This window comes from Sciurus vulgaris, assembly GCF_902686455.1.
Source record: "Sciurus vulgaris genome assembly, chromosome: 13".
In the NCBI taxonomy this organism is placed as follows: domain Eukaryota; kingdom Metazoa; phylum Chordata; class Mammalia; order Rodentia; family Sciuridae; genus Sciurus; species Sciurus vulgaris.
Window position 1 is genome coordinate 11,321,695 of NC_136474.1, and position 15,524 is coordinate 11,337,218.

The 15,524-nt window shown below is 40.0% G+C and overlaps 1 long non-coding RNA gene and 1 pseudogene across 2 annotated transcripts in view; one reads left to right on the forward strand and one right to left on the reverse strand.

The window, feature by feature from the left end:
• LOC306643021 overlaps positions 1-15,524 on the reverse strand; it is a 657,668-nt gene that overhangs the window by 155,999 nt on the left and 486,145 nt on the right. The gene's annotated exons all lie outside the window — the stretch shown is intronic.
• LOC306642898 (annexin A11-like) lies at positions 12,689-14,852 on the forward strand (annotated as a pseudogene). The gene has a single exon. The product of its transcript is annotated as an annexin A11-like (transcript).

Below are 15,524 nucleotides of genomic sequence, written 5' to 3' on the forward strand. Positions count from 1 at the left end.
TATAACAAGTTAAAGTTATAGAAGACATTTTAAAATCACCTAGGAACACAGGTGATGTAAATAGAGGTGCTGTAGATAAATGTTGATGTTCCCCCAAATCCATAGGTTGACTCTTTACCCCCTAGCTGATGGTATCCAGAGTTGACTAGGTCATGCACCTTCATGAATGTGATTAGTGACCTCATTACAGAGACCCAGGGAGCTCCCTCTCCCATTCTGCAGTGTAAATTCACAGCAAGATGCAGGCCATCTGTGAGCCAGGAGGTAGGCCTTCAGCAGACACCAGAGACCTCCTCTTGGAGTTGGCTTCAAAAACTGTGAATGGCTGCTGTTTATAAACCTCCAAATCTGTGGTATTTTGTTTCAGCAGTCTGAACAGAATAAACCACGAAACTTTACAAATAACACTGTACATTCCCTTCCTTCCTGGATTTCCATGTAACTTTATGTCAAGTTTTAAGTTTTTCTTCCAAGCTATAACATTTTCATGACACATTTTTACCCTGAAACACCATGAAGGAAAACATTCTAAAAATATAAAGGAATTCCATGTTTGTAAGTGGGTTTTAATGGTAATTGTCATGCTATATACTTCCAAATCCAAATAGAAAGAAAAAAATACAAAGTGAAGGAAATGGGACAAAAGTAAACACTTTATCCTGTTTGCCATAATTGTCTGTTGGTCTAAAAAAGACTTGGGAAAATCTATTCAATGAATTTTATGGTTATTTCTTAAACTACATGATTTTTTTATTTGATAATAAAAATTTTATATAAATGCTGATTTAAGTGATGCAATCTAACATATACTGGATTGTGGGAGGGGGAATCTGAGTTAATTCAATACAAAAAGTACATTTTCAGATTACAGTGCGTAATGGTATATCAAGGCTTATTGGAGCATTTTTTCTTTTTTTTTCTTTTTTTTAATTTATTTTTATTGTAAACAAATGGGATACATGTTGTTTCTGTTCGTACATGGAGTAACAGCATACCATTTGAATATTCATAAATTTACATAGAGTAATGATGTTTGATTCATTCCATTATTTTTTTCCTTCACCCCACCCCTCCCACCTCTCTTTTCCCTCTATACAGTCCCTCCTTCCTCCATTCTTGTCCTACTCCCACCCCCCATTAAGAGTCATCATCCGCTTATCAGTGAGATCATTCCTCTTTTGGATTTTTGAGATTGGCTTATCTTACTTAACATGATATTCTCCAATTTCATCCATTTGCCTGCAAATGCCATATTTTTATTATTCTTTATAGCTGAGTAATATTCCATTATATATGTATGTATATATATATATATATATATATATATATATATATATATATATATATACACCACAGTTTCTTTATCCATTCATCAACTGAAGGGCATCTAGGTTGGTTCCATAGTCTGGCTATTGTGAATTGAGCTGCTATGAACATTGATGTGGCTGTATCTCTGTAGTATGCTGATTTTAAGTCCTTTGGGTATAAACCAAGGAGTGGGATAGCTGGGTCAAATGGAGGGTCCATTACAAGTTTTCTAAGAAATCTCCACACTGCTTTCCAGAGTGGCTGCACTAATTTGCAACCCCACCAGCAATGTATGAGTGTACCTTTTTCCCCACATTCTCGCCAACACCTATTGTTGCTTGTGTTCTTGATAATCGACATTCTAATTGGGGTGAGATGGAATCTTAGTGTAGTTTTGATTTGCATTTCTCTTATTTCTAAAGATGGTGAACATTTTTTCATATGTTTGTTGATTGCTTGTACATCTTCTTCTGTGAAGTGTCTGTTCATTTCCTTAGCCCATTTGTTGATTGGATTATTTGTATTCTTGGTGTAGAGTTTTTTGAGTTCTTTATATATTCTGGAAATTAGTGCTCTGTCTGAAGTATGAGAGGAAAAGATATTCTCCCACTCTGTAGGCTCTCTCTTTGCATTGCTGCTAGTTTCCTTTGCTGAGAGAAAGCTATTTAGTTTGAATCTATCCCAGTTATTGATTCTTGCTTTTATTTCTTGTGCTATGGGAGTCCTGTTAAGGAAGTCTGATCCTAAGCCAACAAGGTGAAGATTTGGACCTACTTTTTCTTCTATAAGATGCAGGGTCTCTGGTCTGATTTCAAGGTCCTTGATCCATTGTGAGTTGAGTTTTGTGCAGGGTGAGAGATACGGTTTTAGTTTCATTCTGCTGAATGTGGAGTTCCCAGTTTTCCCAGCACCATTTGTTGAAGAGGCTATCTTTTCTCCATTGCATACTTTTGGCACCTTTGTCTAGTTTGAGAAAATTGTATTTATTTGGGATTGTGTCCGTGTCCTCTATTCTGTACCATTGATCTACCTGTCTATTTTGGTGCTAATACCATGCCATTTTTGTTACTATTGCTTTGTAGTATAGTTGAAGTTCTGGTATTGCGATACCCCTGTTTCATTTTTCCTGCTAAGAATTGCTTTAGCTATTCTGGGTTTCTTATTCTTCCAGATGAATTTCATGATTGCTTGCTCTATTTCTGTAAGGTACATCATTGGGATTTTAATTGGAATTGCATTGAATCTGTATAGCACTTTTGGTAGTATGGCCATTTTGACAATATTAATTCTGCCTATCCAAGAACATGGGAGATCTTTCCATCTTCTAAGGTCTTCCTTAATTTCTTTCTTCAGTGTTTTGTAGTTTTCATTGTAGAGATCTTTTACCTCTTTGGTTAGATTGGTTCCCAAGTATTTTATTTTTTTTGAGGCTATTGCAAATGGAGTTGTTTTCCTCATTTCCCTTTCAGCAGTTTCATCACTTGCGTATAAAAATGCTGTAGATTTATGAGTGTTGATTTTATAGCCTGCTATTTTGCTGAATTCACTGATGAGGTCTAGAAGTTTTCTGGAGGAGGTTTTTGGATCCTCTAAATAAAGAATCATGTCATCCGCAAATAGTGACAGCGTAAGTTCCTCTTTTCTCATTTGTATCCCTTCAATTTCTTTAGTCTGCCTAATTGCTCTGGCTAGAGTTTCGAGGACAATGTTGAATAAAAGTCGTGAAAGAGGACATCCCTGTCTTGTTCCCGTTTTTAAAGGGAATGGTTTCAAGTTTTTCTCCATTAAGAATGATGTTTGCCATGGGCTTAGCATAAATAGCCTTTACAATATTCAGGTATGTTCCTACTATCCCTATTTTTTCTAGTGTTTTCAGCATGAAGGGGTGTTGTATATTGTCAAATGCTTTTTCTGTGTCAATTGAAATAACCATGTGATTCTTATCCTTAAGTCTATTGACATGATGGATTACGTTTATTGATTTACAAATGTTAAACCATCCTTGCATTCCAGGAATGAACCCCACTTGATTGTGGTGCACAATTTTCTTAATATGTTTTTGGATACGGTTTGCCAATATTTTGTTAAGGATCTTAGCATCTATATTCATCAAGGATATTGGTCTAAAATTTTCTTTCCTTGATATGTCTTTTCCTGGTTTGGGTATGAGGGTGACATTAGCTTCATAGAATGAGTTTGGTAGGGTACCCTCATTTTCTATTTCCTGGAATACTTTGAGAAGTATTGGAATGAGTTCTTCTTTGAAGGTCTTGTAGAACTTGGCTGAGAATCTGTCTGGTCCTGGGCTTTTCTTGGATGGTAGATTTTTAATGGCTTCTTCTATTTCATTGCTTGATACTGATCTGTTTAAATCATGTATGTCCTCCTGGTTCAGTGTGGGAGGAGCATATGTCTCTAGAAATTTGTCAATGTCTTTGGTACTTTCTATTTTGTTGGAATACAGATTTTCAAAGTAGCTTCTCATTATGTTCTGTATTTCAGTGGTGTCTGTTGTGATATTTCCTTTTGCATCATGTATTTTAGTAATTTGAGTCTTCTCTCTCCTTCTCTTTGTTAGTGTGGCTAAGGGTTTATCTATTTTGTTTACTTTCTCAAAGAACCAACTTTTTGTTATGTCAATTTTTTGAATAGTTTTTTTGTTTCAATTTCATTGATTTCAGCTCTGATTTTAATTATTTCCTGTTTTCTACTACTTTTGCTGTTATTCTGTTCTTCTTTTTCTAGGGCTTTGAGCTGTAATGTTAGGTCATTTAATTGTAGACTTTTCATTCTTTCTGGAATGTGCTCCATGCAATGAATTTTCCTCTTAGTACCGCTTTTATAGTGTCCCAGAGATTTTGATATGTTGTGTCATCATTCTCATTGACCTCTAAGAATTTTTTAATCTCCTCCCTTATGTTTTTTGTTATCCATGTTTCATTCAATAGCATATTATTTAGTCTCCAAGTGTTGGAGTAATTTCCTTTTTTCACTTTGTCATTGATTTCTACTCAGTCCATTATGATCTGATAGAACACAAGGCAGTATCTCTATTTTTTTGCATTTCCTAAGGGCTGCTTTGTGGCATAACATATGGTCTATTTTTGAGAAGGTTCCATGTGCTGCTGAGAAGAAAGTGTATCCGCTTGTTGATGGATGGAATATTCTATATATGTCTATTAAGTCTAGGTTATTGATTGTGTTATTGAGTTCTATGGTTTCTTTGGATGGATTTTCTTTGGAAGATTTATCAAGTGGTGACAGCAGTGTGTTAAAGTCGCCCAGAATTATTGTGTTGTGGTCTATGTGATTCTTGAAATTGAGAAGGATTTGTTTGATGTACAGGGATGCACCATTGTTTGGGGCATAAATATTTACTATCGTTATGTCTTCCTGATTTATGGTTTCCTTAAGCAGTATGAAATGTCCTTCTTTATCCCTTCTGACTAACTTTGGCTTGAAGTCCACTTTATCTGATATAAGGATGGAAACCCCCGCTTTTTTACTGGGTCCATGTGCGTGGTAGGTTTTTTCCCATCCTTTCACCTTTAGTCTGTGGATGTCTTTTTCTATGAGATGAGTCTCTTGCAGTCAGCATATTGTTGGGTCTTTCTTTTTAATCCATTCTGCCAGTCTATGTCTTTTGATTGAGGAGTTTAGGCCATTAACGTTCAGGGTTATTAGTGAGAAATGATTTGTATTCCCAGTCATTTGGGCTTATTTTTGGTTTTGAAGTTGGCTTGGTTTCTCCTTTGAGTGGTTTTTCTCTAAGGTAGTTCCTCTCTTTGCTGACCTCCTTTGTTGTTTTTCATTTCCTCCTCATGGAATATTTTGTTGAGAACATTCTGTAGTGCAGGCTTTCTATTTGGAAATACTTTTAACTTTTGTTTATCATGGAAGGATTTTATTTCATCTTCAAATCTGAAGGTTAGTTTTGCTGGGTATAGGATTCTTGGTTGGCAACCATGTTCTTTCAGAGCTTGAAATATGTTGGTCCAGGCCCTTCTAGCTTTTAGAGTCTGGGTTGAGAAGTCTGCTGCTATCCGTATTGGTCTCCCCTTATATGTAATCTGATGCTTTTCTCTCGCGGTCTTCAAAATCCTATCTTTATTTTGAATGTTAGGCATGTTCATTATAATGTGCCTTGGTGTGGATCTGTTGTGATTCTGTGCATTTGGTGTTCTCTAAGCCTCTTGTATTTGATTTTCCATTTCATTCTTCAGGTTTGGGAAATTTTCTGATATTATTTCATTGAATAGGTTGTTCATTCCTTTGGTTTGTATCTCCGTGCCTTCCTCAATCCCAATAATTCTTAAATTTGGTCTTTTCATGATGTCCCATAGTTCTTGGAGATTCTGTTCATGATTTCTTACCCTCTTCTCTGTTTGGGCGACTTTATTTTTAAGATCAAATATTTTGTGTTCATTGTCTGAGGTTCTGTCTTCCAAGTGGTCTAGTCTGTTGGTGATGCTTTCCATTGAGTTTTTTATTTGGTTCATTGTCATCTTCATTTCAAGGATTTTCATTTGGTTTTTTTTGAGAATCTCTATCTTTGTTGAAATGATCTTTTGCTTCCTGCAGGTGCTCTTTCAGCTTATTGGTATTAACATTCATTGCTGGCATTTGCTCTCTCTCTTATCTCATCCTTTGCTTCGCGAATCATCTTAATCATGTATAATCTGAAGTCCTTTTCTGACTTTTCTTCTACCATACTGTCATTGGATACTATTACTATAGAATCTAGATTTGTTTGGATCATTTTCTTCCCTTGTTTTTTCATGTTGTTCATGTATCTTCCCCTGTAGCGCTGCAGATCTGGGGTATTGCAAATTTCCCCCTATAGGCTTATAGTGGCCCTATATGTTTCCAAAACCCTTTCTTTAAGGGGAGATCAATATTAGCAGTGCCCAAACCAGACACTATGCAATCCTAGACCAAATAGACCCTATGGGGACAACAACATCATGTAAATAAGGGAGAAAGTGACTCTGAGGGAACAGGTAAACAGAAGGAAAAGAAAGCAAGAAATGTAAAGAAATAAAAACTTAAATTTTTTTTTAAAAAAGGAGAAAAAAGAAAATCTACTGTACAATAGTCATATTGTAATGAAACCTCCCAGTGATCAGTAGCCCGATGTATGAGAGGTACCTGAGAATGCGCTTCAAGCCTCCAGCAGGCGTCACAGGATGGGATTTTCCCTACTCGAAGATCGGAGCTACGGCTTCCGGGATTATCCAAGATGGCTGCTCTGGCTTCCAAATGTGTTGGCAAATGGGGAGCTGCAGCTCAGGGTGGACGTGGTCAGCTGGAGGTCCTGGAGACAGGATGCAGTTGGTCCGGCAGGGGTTCTGGAGGTCCGGTGTGTTTGGTGTGCTTGTGGGATCCTGGAGACCGGGTGCAATCAGTCGGTCTGGGGTCCCGGTGATAGGGCGCAGTCAGTTGGTCTGGGGGTCCTGGTGGCAGGGAGCAGTCAGTTGATGTGAGGGCCCCAGAGGCAGGGAGTGATTGGTTGGGCTGAGGGATCCTGGAGACGGGACTAGGTCAGTCTGGCCAGGGGTCCTACGGGGCCTGGCTGTTGTCTCAAAATGGCGGCGGCCACGTGTAATCAAACCTGCAGGTACTGTGACAGTGAACTTCCAGGCAGCAATAGGCAGCTGGTTCTCCACTAGCAGTCTGCGGTCTGTCTGCTGGTAGCTCTTGGACGATCGGGAGGTGAACCTCGAGCGTTGGGTGATGGATAGGGGTAAGGCAGGCGATGGACAGGCGAGAGGCAGGCAAATGGCGGATAACAGACGCCCGACAGTGAGCAATCTGCTCTCAAAAAAGGCATCGATATCCATGATTTTTTTTTTTTTTAATGAAAGTTAGAGATTAGTGTAATCATGACTCAGGAGCAATGCTTAAAAAATTAACATAAAATTATTTATTACAAATAGCTTTTTGTCAAGAGTTTGAGGTCATTACCCCTGCCTATTGATATAATGCTCATCAGAATAATAAAGTGAGGTATGTAGAGCAGGGAGTGTGTGTGTGTGTGTGTGTGTGTGTGTGTGTGTGTGTGATCTCAAGGTTCCTTTTAATCATTTCTGAGTTTCTAAAGAGACTGGACTGATATATAATGCTAATTAAAACCAGAGCAAATTATTTGGAACTTCCTTAAAAGACTTACTTTTACTTGAAACATGACAAGTACTTTTGAGATTAACATGTTATTATCTATGATACTCTGCAGGTCATCACAGCATTTCTTATACATAAATAAGATTTTGTTATTCATTGAAGTGTCATGACTTGCAAAAGAGGAGAATGTATGGAAAAAGCTCAAATCATGGTATTCATATTCAGTTTAGAATATTCTTTGTGGAAGTTCACATCATGGGAGATCTTTTTCAACAATTCAAAATGGAAAATGCATTTCTTTGTATCTTCAAAAGTGACATAAGCTTTGAATATGGTTTGAGACCCTGCCAAGTTTTTAGAAATGAGTTTAGCTAATCATATGTGGCTCACTTTTTTTAATGTAGTGGTGGAAGCCAGAAATGTTAAAAAAATGTTAACATAAAGAGTGACCTTGAACTTCCCAAGCAGAAGGGGCTAACTTCAAGTCCACTTCAACTGTAATTGCTAAGACTTACAATGAGCATAATACATATGTAGGGTATTAAGTATTAAGTAATTTAATTAAGTTACTTACAATTTATTCATGATATATTCAAGTGACTACTCTCAAACCTGAGTGATAAGTGTCCTCAGTGAGTCATGGACCATGGCACCAGCATGACTTTGGCACCAAGTGGTCAGAGGCTCACTGAGAGGAAGCACCAGACAAGAGCCAGGGAAGAACAAGTCCTGGGGTCCTACCTCGGCAGAGGGACTGGGATGTCCCAGGAGAAGAAGGGACTTTGCAGTTGATGCACAGCAGGAGTACGACTTCACCAGATGAGGGAGAGAAGTGGGGAGAGGAAGATTTCTGTGCTGGTAGTCACAGGTTCTGGAGGAATTGAGAAATCAGACAGGAAACCTGGGGCAGAACTTGATCAGACCTGTTGTCTGGATTTCCAATGGTTTGAACAGTGCTCAACTCAAAGGGGAAACAAATAAGTATTTGTTAACTAAGCGAATTCATATGTGTATGTTTGGGAATAGTTAAGAATAACTCACAGTTCTCTCATTTTTTAAAGCAACAGGATGGATGGTAATACTATGTAGTTATATTCTCTATTTTTCCCTTTCCTTCAGTTACCATTTTCTCAGTTTATGAGGAAGGAGAAAGCAAAATTCTATGTATACTCATACACTGTTAATTTCTGCCCCTGTTATAAGGACCAGCCATTTGAATGCAGGGATCTGCAAAATTCCTTCCTCTCCATCTCTACTGCCTTGCTTCAGTTTTAGGTGTTCATCACTTGGTGGCTCAATTAATACAATTACCTCTTAGCTGATCTGTCTCCACAGTGCTGCCACACTTATCCTTCTAAATGCAGATTAGCTCATGTCACTCTCTGAATTAAAACCCTTTGAAAGTCTTTCCTTTTATCTGGACTAAAAATTCAAATTCTTACATGATATTCCAGGTCTTTTATGATCTGGATCCTATGCCAAGTCTCACCGGCACCATTTTCCTCCTTCACCTTACAAATCCCCTACTATGACATGTCCCCACCCTGACAGCATTCCAGACGGTTGATTAAGAGATAAAATTCAAAACTAAACACACGCCTAATGTGTTGATGAGACAAAATGATAGGTAAATTATAACTTCAAACAGCAATCACCCTACACTCTGCCTGAAATTACTCCTTTGGTCATGATTAGGACTCAATTCAGATGTAATTTCTTTGAGAAAACTTTTCATTATCAACCAGGCTTTCTCAAGGCTGAACTTGATGTCTCTCCTCTGGACCTTCAGAGGTGTGGCTTCTCCCTTTTCAATTCTGTAGTTGACCTTGTCCACTAATGTGTGAGCCCCTTAAGAATACACACAGTAACTTAGTTAATTGTTGCAAGTAGACAGAAGGTAGGAATAATAGACGCGAGACAAAGATATGAGTACTGAACCATTGCTAGTATTTTCAGAACCTTTTCTGTGATCCTTTGGCTTTGTCATTGTGAAACTATTATTGGAAAGAAAATCTGCAATGACCCTATGAGACAAGCAAATTAGTCAATAACTATTTCCAGTATTAAAAGAAAAATAAATTCTTATGTTCAAAGGTTATTATCACATACCACAATGGCCAATTTGAAAAATTACACAGAAAATTCTAGCTCTGCTACAAATGAGTTCTAAAACCTTAGGCACATTAAATCCTTTACTTTTGTGTTCTTCCCCTCAAAATGTAGACTCTCAGTAACAACCTGTTGTTCTGTTTTGAAGATAATTTTCTTGTCTGAAAAAACCCAGCAGAAACTCTAAACAAATTCCACTTAACGAATCCCTGGATTAGATTCTATTCTCCTTTAATTTGTAAAACATCTTGATTGACAGCCATGATACTCTGAATGCCACAGCCAGGAGGTCACTTTCTGGCCTTCCCACACGCTTACATTCTGGAGAGGGAATTGTTGCTTACGAGAGAGGCAGTTATGTTTGCTCTCAAACCTTAAAGCAGGTTGGAAATAGACTGTGGAAGGAGAACATACTTTCCCAAAGGTGGTAACCTGTAAAGCAATGCCCTAGATTCAGGAGAGAGCCAAGCAATGCATGAGAGCTGAACTGCGAATTCTATGCTCTTCAGGGTAGTTTCGGTGGATTTTCTCTTCTGAAAAGTTTCATATTAGTAAAATGGTAACTAGTTACTTTCCCAGATCAGATCATTATCAATGACACAGCATTGTGGACCTCACCATTGAAAGCATCTTTATTATTATTACTTGGTGAGTAAAAGTAGTAAAACATGTACCCTTATTTTATAGAATATGGAATTTCCATTAACTTGACAGAAAGGGATTGGTATGACCCAAAATCATTTCTGGAACAAAATTTAATAGGCAGAAAAAAATGAGTTTTCTTGGGATTTTTAAAGCTCCCACTTACATTGCCAGACATTCATTGACCTTCTACAGAGAGATGGTACGATCTGCCAAACAAAATCAGAGGACAGGAATAAAAAAGCATTAATGTCAGCTCTGTCTTGTGGTGCTGGGGAATTGAACCCAAGGCCTTATACTTACAAAGCAAACATGCTACCTACCAACTGAGTAATATCCCCAGCCCTCAACTCTGTCTTAAACATAAGGCATTTACCCTTCCCAAACATTTGCAATATGTACTTCTACCGATCATGTTGCCTTAAGACTTAATGGAACAGGCACTGGGAGGTGGCTCAGTGGTAGAGCATTTGCTTGACATGCACAAGGCCCTGGGTTCAATTCCCAGTACCAAAAAAGCATTTAAAAATAGATTTAATGGAACATGTTCTAAATGTCTTGGATGAAAGATCTCAAAAATTATACAAAAGGTTACTAGACATTCAGAATATTTGAACATAGTGAAATGATTCTTGCAAAATAGTCTACTCAGGTCTCAGAAATATTTTTAATTAAGAGGAGTTATGGTAGCAAAAGGAAAGTGTTATATCTCAGAAAAATCGGGAAATCCTAGACACATATATATAGAATCATTGTGAAAAATGAACTAACATCACTAGTTCATCTTATGTATAAAGCCCAAATTAATCCAATGTCTTTCTAAATTAGAAATGCAACTAATGAAGGCTATCCTTGTTAAGAGTTAAGATAATACTGTAATTCCAAATAGCACATACCCCAGAATGACTGCTTAGGAGCTTCAGGGTACCCCAGTTTTGGGAAACCCAAGCCTAGCCATACATCCCCTCAAAGTCTGCTTCACTGAGATGATGTAGCCTCCTCACCGGAGGTCCCTGTGTCTTGCTCTTTTCTATCTCTGAATTCCTCTACATAATTAACAGTACACCTTCTGTGTTTTACTGATTCAATATATTTCACCAGGCTATTTATACATACATACTCTTTCTTTTTATTCTCCATTGGCTCATTCTTACCAACAATCCCAAATATTCTAGCCTCCTATTTCTTTAGGGGCATGTATCTCCAAACACTTTTCTCCCTCCCTCCCTCCCTCCCTCCCTCCCTCCCTCCCTCCCTTCCTTCCTCCTCGTTCATTTGTCATTCATTTCTCCATCTTTACTGCACCACTATTTACAATCCTCTCTCTCTTTCCTGTGCATTGCTAGCTGCTGCAGAGCTTCAGAGGGTGACCTGCTTCCTTGCAATCATCCCATGAGTCATTCTCTTTCTCCTGCACTTGGGATTCTACCACCACACAGTCTATTGAAATTATTTTCTTTTGCCTTATGTATAAACTTAGAAGTTTTTTTGAATCTCTGCCTAGATTCTTCTTGATCCCATTAGAGCTATTTTCTCTGCTCTAGATCACAGCGTCTTTCTGGACTGTCCCATTTCCTTTAGAATCTTTAGATTTGCCAAATTAGAGCCCAGATCCTCTGTGAGACAACTGAGGCTTTTACATTATTTTGCTCCACCTTCTTTTTATTTAATTATAACCTCTGCTCACATCAATCTGCTATCCTCTTTTTCCCCCAAACTACATCTCCATTTAAACAAAACATACTTCAAGTTCATCAGGATGTAAATTAAATGTTAGTTCCTCCTTGAAATTTTCAGTACTTTCTCTTTTCTTCAGTTTTAATTCCTTTTAGAATGTCACCATTTTTTTCTTTCTCTTTTCCCTTTCCTTCTCTTTTCTTTTTCTTTTTTCTCTTCATTTGAATTCAAAGATGCTCTCCTACCAGCTACATCCCCATATCTTTTCATTTTGAGACAGGTTCTAGCTAAATTGCAGAGGCTAGCCTCAGAAACGTGTGATCTTCTTGCCATAAGCACCATCAAACCTGACAAATTTTCTTCTTATATGGCTTTTTATTATTATATTTTTATTACATACAAACTTGAGATTCTATAATTTTTAAGGATGAGGGTGAAATATTACAAATGCCTTTATGTCATATACAAGCAATGTGCTTCTTTGAGCAGAAAATATAGTTTTCAGATGTTTGGGGATTTAAATTAAATTAATTCCTATGTTTAAAAAGTATGGTTATAATTTATTATAACTCATTTAAAAATATACATTAAATTAATGGGCCCCATCCATCTATGAATTTTAGTTTAGTAGAAAAAATCTGGCACACCAAACTGTTTTTAAATAGAAATTGGGTTTGGAAGGAAGTGAAACAATACAGTAAAATATAGAGAAGAGCACCTGCCCTGCCCAGGCGGCGCCCCTCATCCTGAGCGCCCAGGTGCGCGCCGAGCGAGCCGCCGCAGCTCGCGTCCCCGCGCGGGATCTAGCCCTGAGCTGCCGGGCTAGCCCCCACCTCCTGGCTACCCACCAGTTGTGCCAGGCGGCGGTGCCTGGGGTGGTGCTGGCTGCCCCCCACCCAGCATGCCACCCATCGGGCTGGACAACGTGGCCAACTATGCAGGGCAGTTCAACCAGGACCACCTCTAAGGAATGGCAGCCAACATGTCTGGGACATTCGGAGGAGCCAGCGTGCCGAACAGGTACCCTGGGTTACCCCAGTCCCTCCTGGGGGCTTCCGGCAGCCCCCTCCGGCCCAGCAGCCTGTTCCCCCTATGGAATGTACCCGCCCCTGGGGGAAACCGCCCTCTGGGATGCCCTCATATCCATCGTACCCAGGGGCCCCTGTGCCAGGCCAGCCCATGCCACCCCTGGGCAGCCACCAATGACCTACCCTGGGCAGCCACCAATGCCACCGCCAGGACAGTGACCACAGCCAGTGCCAAGCCACCCAGGATACTCGAGCTCTGGGACTGTTACCCCTGCTGTCCCCCCAGCTCAGTTTGGAAACCAAGGCACCATCACAGATGCTTCTGGCTTCGACCACGTGCGAGATGCCGAGGCCTTAAGGAACTTGGGAACTGATGAGTAGGCCATGATTGACCACTTGGGGAGCAGCCCCAACAAGCAGCGGCAGCAGATTCTCCTGTCCTTCAAGATGGCTTATGGCAGGAATTTGATCAAAGACTTGAAGTCTGAGCTGTCAGGAACCTTTGAGAAGACCATCTGAGCTCTGATGAAGACCCCAGTCCCGTTTGATGTGTGTGAGATAAAGGAAGCCATCCAGGGGGCTGGAGCCGATGAAGCCTGCCTGATGGAGATCCTTGCTTCCCGCAGCAATGAGCACATCTGCGAACTGAGCAGAGCCTGTAAAGCAGAATTCAAAAAGACCCTGGAGGAGGCCATCCGAAGCGACACATGGGGCACTTCCAGCAGCTCCTCATCTCTCTCTCTCAGGGAAACCGGGATGAAAGCACGAATGTGGACATGTCCCTTGTCCAGAGAGACGTGCAGGAGCTGTACACATCTGCCTGGGGACAGATGAGTCTAAGTTCAATGCAATCCTGTGCTCCCAGAGCCGGGCCCACCTGGTGGCAGCTTTCAAGGAGTATCAGAGGATGACGGGTTGCGACATCAGAAGAGCATCTGCCAGGAGATGTCCGGGGACCTGGAGCAGAGCATGCTGGCTGTGATGAAATGTCTCAGGAATACGCCAGCCTTCTTTGCTGAAAGGCTCAACAAGGCCATGAGGGGGGCAGGAACAAAGGACAGGACCCTGATTCGCATCATGGTGTCTCGCAGTGAGATCGACCTCCTGGACATCAGAGCAGAGTATAAGCGGATGTATGGCAAGTCGCTGTACCACGACATCATGGGAGACACTTCAGGGGACTTCTGGAAGATTCTGCTAAAGATCTGTGGTGGCAGCGACTGAGTAGTGACCACTGAACAGTGACCAGTGGCTCACATCTGCCCACTGCAGGCAGTGGTGATGCCTGGAAAAAGCCAAAGGAGCATTGGTTTCTCACAAATGCACAGAATAGCACCGAGGTGTACTGTCTGTCCCTGAGCCTTGGCCCTGACCTTCTTCCCAGTCCACACATTATGTCGTGCTGAAGGGCCTGGGTGGGGCTAGAGCTCTCTCAAGGTGCGCCTCCTCTCCACCCCTCAGCCTCTTGCTGTTAAGGTAGATGTTTTATTTCCTGATTCATGCAGTCATTCCTCACTGCTTGTGGCTAAGACCCTTAGCTTCATTTTAGTCATGTGATTTTATATTTCTATTTGGAGGCATATTTTCTTTTTTTTAATCATCATTACCAGACAAATGCTTACAAGTCTGTTTACTACACATATATTTCTGGTGAGAGCGATGGGGTGGGTAGAGCACCCTGTCCTCACCAAGGACAAAAGGGAGGACCTGTAAGGGTAATGTTTGCATCTGGTGAGAATGTGTCATAGGCTTTGTTTTTGCCGAACTCACTCCTTTTTAGAAAAACAAAAAAGGCTAGAAAGTCATTTGTTCCATCATCCATGTAAAACCACGAGAACAAAGCCAGGTCCCTGCCAGTAACAGGGCTCCTTGTGGTTTGGAATGTGCCTTAAACCTGAATGTTTGTAGCCAAAAACTGTTTTAAAATCAAAGTCAGCAGGCTCTGGAATGTTCTGGAAATGAAAAAAATATATATAGAGAGAATAACATACTATTTCACCCAGAAATTCCCAAGTTCTAAAGAGAACTAAATAATCAAGTCACTATGTACACTATCTACAAAGTGGAAAAATCTATAATCTATGTGTCTGTATCGATCACACACACACACACAACCAAATGCACCCCTACTGTACACACACACATTTGTTTCCACCCTGGTTAAAACATTTCTGTCCTAGCTCTTATCTTCAACCATTGTGTGGCCACTAGTGAATTCCTCTCCCAATAGGTTCATTTATTTATTAAATATGATGGTGATATCCTACCCAATGATTCCCCAGGATATTTGTGGGGTGAAACTGAGATTATAAAACAAGGTCAGGTTTTATTCATGAGGTTTTTTTCCTGCTCAAGAACAAAAAGCATTTCATGAACCTTTCTGAAGAACACACTACCTTGGTAAACTGATAAAGATGACAGCTCTACTGCCCGGCATTTTTGAGCCCATTAAAAAATCATGCCTACAATTCTAAAAGCTAAGCTGCCAGTCATCATCCTTATAATCAGAGTGGCATGTAAATGTGAATCACTAGAAATACAACTTAAGAGCCAAGTATTCATTCATGGATTCATTAGTTAACTCTAAATTGAGGGGCCAATGTGCTGCCTTTATGCACAAAACATAGCACATCTACTTAA